The sequence below is a fragment of the Symphalangus syndactylus genome, chromosome 2 (assembly GCF_028878055.3).
Source record: "Symphalangus syndactylus isolate Jambi chromosome 2, NHGRI_mSymSyn1-v2.1_pri, whole genome shotgun sequence".
Lineage (NCBI taxonomy): Eukaryota > Metazoa > Chordata > Mammalia > Primates > Hylobatidae > Symphalangus > Symphalangus syndactylus.
In genome coordinates this window covers 88407445-88413127 of record NC_072424.2, presented here as the reverse complement: position 1 = coordinate 88413127, position 5683 = coordinate 88407445, and the positions used below count along the sequence as shown (strand labels likewise).

At 47.4% G+C, this 5683-nt stretch overlaps 1 pseudogene; it reads left to right on the top strand.

Moving 5' to 3' along the window:
* The first annotated feature begins 495 nt into the window (after positions 1-495).
* On the top strand, positions 496-5316 carry LOC129462258 (small ribosomal subunit protein eS19-like; annotated as a pseudogene).
* The last annotated feature ends 367 nt before the right edge of the window (positions 5317-5683 follow it).

Sequence of the window (5683 nt, the reverse complement as noted above, 5' to 3'; positions counted from 1 at the left end):
CTAGTCTAAATGAGGGACATTTAGACTTTAATCAATAATTGTACCGTAAATAACAGTACACAGTGCTTAAAGGAGAGGCACTGTTTATAGGACCACCAGGTTCAACTGCACATTGGACAGTAACAGACCAATACACAGAAATGGTGGGAGTTGTAGCAGAGAAACAGTGTAATAATCATGAGGCAGCCAAACAAGGGAGTGGGAGGGAACCTCAAATCTGCCTCCCCAAGGAGTTTTAGACTGGACTTTTTAAGTGAATTTTGGTGGGTAGGGGGCTGAGGAGCTAGGGGTTGCTGATTGGTCGAGAAGTGATGGGTGCAGTTATGAGACAAGGAGATGAAGGAATCACATTTCTGTGCTAGATTGGCACCTTGGGGCTGGGGTTCTGCAGACTCGTTGACGTCAGGCATTCTGCTGGAATGCAGGATCTGAAAAATACTTTAAGCAATTTTTTAGTAAAAAGGTCCAGTGTCACAGATTCTCTCTATAGGAACAATGAGGGAGCAGGTGGTCCGTGTGCTACGTGACTCTCGGTTAGCGAGCAACTGCAGGGAAGTGGGTCAAAGTGCACCAGCACACCCTGGTCAGTGCCTAGCTATAAACTCTGTCTAGAGCCTGGCTTGACATTCTCATTAACCCTGTGAGAGTGCTTTCAGTATGGTGCTGAGAGAGTGTAATATTAATAGATCTCATCCAGGGTGGGGTGAAATGTCTGAGGCCAGACATTCATTTCCCATCTTCTCACCTGGCATTTTGAGATAACCACTGGCTACCCTTTGGACTCTGGTTCCTGAAAAGGAGCCAGTTTGCTTCCTGAACTAAACCAGTGCCCTGAGATGGAAGCAGGATATTATATAAACCACCACCACCAAACAGCATACCAGGAAAACACAACTCAGATCTTCCTGGCTCTTCCACCAGCTGTGAGACATGGGGCAAGTCTCCAGATCCAGCTGGGCCTTTATTAACCAGCCCTGCAGTTAAATCATCAACCCAGAGGTCTGTCCTAGCCCTGGAGTCCAAGGATACCTCTGATTATGCAGCAAGCAGGGTGAGTGTTCATGGATATGTCCTTCCCAGTTACGGAGAGTATTTCAGAGTCAGCAAAGCTCAAAGTGCCAAACCACACCAGAAGTGACAAAGACAATTTGAAAATCCAGTGAGCCCATTAGATAATTAAAACTGTTCAGACTCTCAACTTTAAGGATTTTTTTTTTTTTTTTTAGATAAGATTTTGCACTGTGGCCCGCCCAGCAGTGCAGTGGCACAATCACTGCTCACTGCAGCCTTGCCCTCCCAGACTCAAATGATCCTCCCACCTTAGCCCCCTAAGTAGCTGGGACTACAGGTGCATGCCACCATGCCTGGCTAATTTTTTATTTTTTTACTTTTTGTAGAGGCAGGATCTCACTATATTGCTCAGGCTGGTCTCCAACTCCTAGACTCAAGCGATCCTCCTGCCTCAAACTCCCAAAGTGCTAGGATTATAGGCCCAAGCCACCACACCCAGCGGGGATATTTTTAAGGCAGAAAAAATGATCAATATGTGACCAGTGGGCAGGGATTTGTTAATTCTTTTAACCCAAGTCAGGGCTACTGTCCAGGCGATACGCCAAACCTGGGCTGGCTTCCATCCCAAAGTGGACTTTGATGCCTCACCACTCAACGTGCTGGCCTTTGGGCCAGCAACATCACCATCTCCTGGGAGCTTGTTAGAAATTCAGAACCTCGGCTGGGTGGGGTGGCTCATGCCTGTAATCCCAGCACTTTGGGAGGCCAAGGTGGGTGGATCACCTGAGGTCAGGCGTTCGAGGCCAGCCTGGCTAACATGCTGAAACCCCGTCTCTACTAAAATTACAAAAATTAGTCGGGCATGGTAGTGGTGGGGGTGCTTGTAATTCCAGCTAATCGGGAGGCTGAGGCTGGAGAATTGCTTGAACCCAGGAGGTGGAGGTTGCAGTGAGCCGAGATCATGCCATTGCACTCCAGCCTGGATGACAGAGCGAGACTCTGTCTCAAGAAAAAAAAAAAAAAAAAAGAAATTCAGAATCTTAGGCTCTTCCTCAGACCACATTAGACTCTGCATGTGAACAAGCTCCCCTGGTGAGTGGTGTGTGCATCAGTGTTTGAGAAGCACTGGCTGGAAGGGTGTTGGGAGGCTGCCCACCTGTTTCAGTTGTGCTTTAAATATGGCACCTGTATCTGCATTGTACCAACTCAAAGGACCAAAAAGTCATCTCCCTCTGAGTCTTCCGTTAATATAAATATCCTAAACTGGGGGTGGAAAGTGGGTGTCTGAATATTCCTGGTTTAGTAGTATGAGAATTCTTCAGCAGTGAAGAAAATCTAATTTGCATTCCTAAATGGCACAAAGCCTGTTTCCTTTATGGCTTTGTCTTTGTTTCATCAAATTTACCCGCTGTGGTCCATATCTGAGACCAGTCAGCTCTGTACACCAACTGAGTTAAGGCCTGCCTCGCTCCTCCAGCCAACCAGCAAGTGTGGGTGCCACGCTGGGTGCCAGGGAGTGGAGATGGATAGCATATGATCCCTAACCTTGAGGGTGCCTTTGTTTTGCTTTGAGTTTTGGAATTTCATAGACTTGGAACTCAGAGTCAAGTTCAGCTAAAACAGCTGAACATCTCCAAGCTTCCTGCAGAAACTCCCAAATCATGAACTTTGCCCATGGTTCTGAGTCAAAGCCATAATCTAGCCAAGTCTCACCATCTGAATCAAAGAGCATGTCTGAAGTGATAGTTTTAACTTCCTATTCTGATGGTAGGGAGGATGGTAGGAAGGATGGGGGGGGTGAGTTCTTTGTCCTTGTGGATTTCTGATTTTTTTTTTAAATTATTTTCGTTTTTTGTAGAGATGGGGTCTCCCTATGTTGCCCAGGCTAGTCTTGAACTCTAAGGCTCAAATGATCCTCCCACCTTGGCATCCCAAAGCGCTGGGATTACAGGCATCAGCCACTGCACCTGGTCTGTTGTTGTTGTTTTTTATTTTTTTTTTGTTTGTTTGCTTGTTTTTGAGACAGTGTCTTGTGCTGTCACCCAGGCTGGAGTGCAGTGGTGCAATCATGGCTCACTGCAGCCTCGACCTCCTGGGCTCAAGTAATTCTCCCGTCTCAGCCTCCCAAGAAGCTAGGACTACAGGCAAGCACCATCATGCTCGGCTATATTTTTGTTTCTGTTTGTTTGTTTATTTATTTATTCTTGGTAGAGATGGGGTCTCCTTATGTTGCCCAGGCTGGTCTCAAACTCCTTGTCTCAAGTGATCCTCCTGCCTCGGCCTCCCAAAGTGCTGAGATTATAGGCTTGAGCCAATGTGCGTGGCTGGATTTTTGATTCTTAATCTTGGCTGTACTCAGGAAACTAAAAATGTTTATGCCTAAACTGCAACCCAGGTCAGTGCAAGAACATTTGCATAACAAAGAAGTTAACCGTTCTAAGTGCTTTTCATTTTGCTGAATCTGCACAACAACCCTATGGAGTAGGTACTCTCATTACCTTCATGTTTGGATGAGGATTATGGGGCTCTGGGGAGTTAAGTGACTGACTGAAGGTCCCTCAGCCTGTGAGGGGTAGAGCCAGGAGGTCTGTCAGTTTCTGCACTAGACTATTACGCTAAAGTGCTTCAAATTGGCCCCCAAGTGCCCTTACACATCTCCCCAGGTGTCCATGGAGGGTTAAGCACCTCTGCTATAGACTCAGCAGGAGCCTCACCTGCTCTTGACTCCAGTTTCATAGAATCTATGCTCTCCCAGGTAGGAGGCGGCTGCCAGGCCTGGGGTGGGGGTGACACCTCAATTGTGCAGCCTCAAATCAGAGCAATGCCCCTGGTTTTGTTCCTGCTGTCTAGCTTCAGGTGCTCACATCTCAGTGATGGCAAATCACTCCAAATTCATTTTGCCCCAGCCCCGATCTCTTTTCCCACCTTCTTATCCTCTCCATCTTCTTTCCATGTCACTCCCTACCTTTAATCTCATCGATCTAAATAGGTTCACAGCACTGTTTATTGCCCACTGGATTGGGTTATAAATCCACCCAATTTATAACCCAGGGAGGCTGAGGCTGGAGAATTGCTTGAACCCAGGAAGCGGAGGTTGCAGTGAATTCTGCAACCTCCACCTCCTGGGTTCTTCTACCAGGCTTTCAAGGCCCTCTACATCTTTAGCTGGCCCAGGCTTTGTTTCCCTAAACCGACCTCTGCTCTCAGCCCCTCTGCTTGTCTGGGCCCTACCCTTCTTTCCTTGCCTGTGCTGGACTGACCCAGACCCCAGCTTCTCCCTGCTCCCCACCTCCAGCCAACATGGAGCTCTCCAACGTCTCACTTAACACTTTCTGTCAACCCCACAAGCCTTTGATTAACTATTCTGCACTGTCTTCTGATTGTTTCAGAGACATTCGTCTATCTTACCAACACCACCAAGGACAGGGATTATAATAAATGGTTCTTGTGTTTTCCCTGCAGCATGAAACACTAAGCTAAACACATCACAAATTTGCAATAAATGCTTGCAGAATTAGATTTATGGACAGACTTAGAAACCAGGCTGATTTAACCTTTTTCCTGGAGGTGATTGAGAAATATGGGGTGGTGGATGGTCTTTGAAGGGGTTGGGACAGTGTCACAGTTGAATACTGGGCAGGCTAGATGCTGCAGTTGAGTACTGGGCAGGCTAAATGCTGGACAGGACATACGAGACCAGGAGGTCTGGATTGCAGGGTACAGTGAGATTGATGTGTAAGGGCTATCTATTGTGTATTTGTTATCTAGTGCTGTGTAACAAACAACCTCCAAGTGGCTTAAAATAACAAGTGTTCTTTTGAGAATTTAAGAACAGCTGTTCCCCTGGCTGGCAGCGCAGAGGTGTCATGATTCCTGGAGTTACTATAGAATTCATGAATCAGCAGGAGTTCATCAGAGCTCTGGTAGCCTTCCTCAAAAAGTCTGGGAAGCTGAAAGTCCCTGAATGGGTGGATACCACCAAACTGGCCAAGCGCAAAGAGTTTACTCTCTGAGATAAGAACTGGTTCTACACGAGCTGCTTCCACAACGTAGCACCTACACCGCCAAGGTGGCGCTGGGGTTGGCTCCATGACCAAGATCTACGGAGAATGTCAGACAAATGGTGTCCTGCCCAGCCATGTCAGCCGAGTCTCCAAGAGTGTGGCCCACTGGGTCTTCCAAGCCCTGGAGGGGCTGAAAATGGTGGAAAAGGACCAAGATAGGGGCCACAAACTGACACCTCGGGGTCAGAAAGATCTGGACAGAATCGCTGGATAGGTGGCAGCTGCCAAGAAGAAGCATTAAAACAAATGATCCTGGGTTAATAAATTGCCTCATTCATTAAAGAAAAAAAGAGGATTTGAGAGCAGCTTACTTGGATGGTTCTGAATCAGGGAATCTCATGAGGTTGTAATCATGATGTCAGTTGGGGCTTCAGTTATCTGAAGCCTTGACTGGGGCTGCAGAATCTGCTTCCAAGCTCACTCATGTGCATGGCTGTTGGCAGGAGGCCTCAGTTCCTTGCCATGTGGTTGTTTATAACATAGCAGCTCACTTCCCCAAGAGCAAGCAACCTGAGAGAGAGAGAGACAGCGCGGGGCAGGGGAGCATGAAGTCTCTGATGACTTAGCCTTGGGAGTGACAACCATCACTTCTACTGTGTTCTGTTGGC